This window comes from Perkinsus marinus (assembly GCF_000006405.1).
Source record: "Perkinsus marinus ATCC 50983 genomic scaffold scf_1104296967058, whole genome shotgun sequence".
NCBI classification, from domain to species: domain Eukaryota; phylum Perkinsozoa; order Perkinsida; family Perkinsidae; genus Perkinsus; species Perkinsus marinus.
In genome coordinates this window covers 349-1,337 of record NW_003203688.1, presented here as the reverse complement: position 1 = coordinate 1,337, position 989 = coordinate 349, and the positions used below count along the sequence as shown (strand labels likewise).

The 989-nt window shown below is 49.3% G+C and overlaps 1 non-coding gene across 1 annotated transcript; it reads right to left on the bottom strand.

Moving 5' to 3' along the window:
• Nucleotides 1-702: 702 nt before the first annotated feature.
• On the bottom strand, nt 703-774 carry Pmar_PMAR002109. The gene has a single exon. It is a non-coding gene; the product is annotated as a tRNA-Pro (tRNA).
• Between the last annotated feature and the right edge of the window lie 215 nt (nt 775-989).

The window sequence follows — 989 nt, the reverse complement described above, 5'->3', positions numbered from 1 at the left end:
TCGTGCAAGACTCTTGCTGCGCCCCCCGTTATTAGCACGATGCTCTAACCGACTGAGTTAAACGGCCAACTCAACAACGAAATTCGGCCGTGACAACGAGATTCACCCGTGATGCGCAGGGAATTCACTGATGAATATTTTGACTCATACCACACCAATCGGAACGTCCTTGAAATTATAGAGTAGCACTTTATGAACGCGATGTTTTGGTGGACCCCCTCGGGGGTATCCGATAAAATTGGAACGATACAGAGAAGATTAGCATGGCCCCTGCGCAAGGATGACACGCACAAATCGAGAAGTGTAAAAAGTTTTTCGCTCTATCTGCTCCATATATTCAGGCGTAGTCAGGATTAACAGCTACATCTTTCGCTGATTAACGGCTTCACTGCCCCTCCATCATGCTCGTTCCCCTCACCCCATGTCCACTGTTGGACGGAATGAGCCCGTGAAGGATGTAGCCTAAACGATTAGTCACGCGAGTGAAGAGTTCACCAACTGACTGTAATCTTTGTCCAGGGGTGCGGGGTCGAGCACTCGAGTGCTTCATGCGTCTCGACCAGCTATACCATTTCCCAGTGACCGACGGTTTGCACATGGCCCAGTTTGCCTAGCTTCCGGAGGGATTTGCACTACCTGGTTTCCGTAGCTATCTACATCCGCCAGCCGCACCTACCACTGTGCCCAAACTCACCCTTACGAGGGCTGAGTCGAGAATCGAACTCGAGACCTCTCGCACCCGAAGCGAGAATCATACCACTAGACCACACAACCATTATACTATTGAATCTTACGAGTTGGTTCCCGTATGTCGCTCACAACATGACCATTTTTCATGTAATCTTCGTTGGATGTCTCTGGCTTTTACAAACTCGTCTGGTCCGGAAGGTTGGACTTCCTCGCTGCTCGGTTGAGAAGGTTGCGTTTGACGAATACGAATAGATGGAGAGTTTATTTGCTGTCCTCTATGCAGCCAGTTTTTATCCATG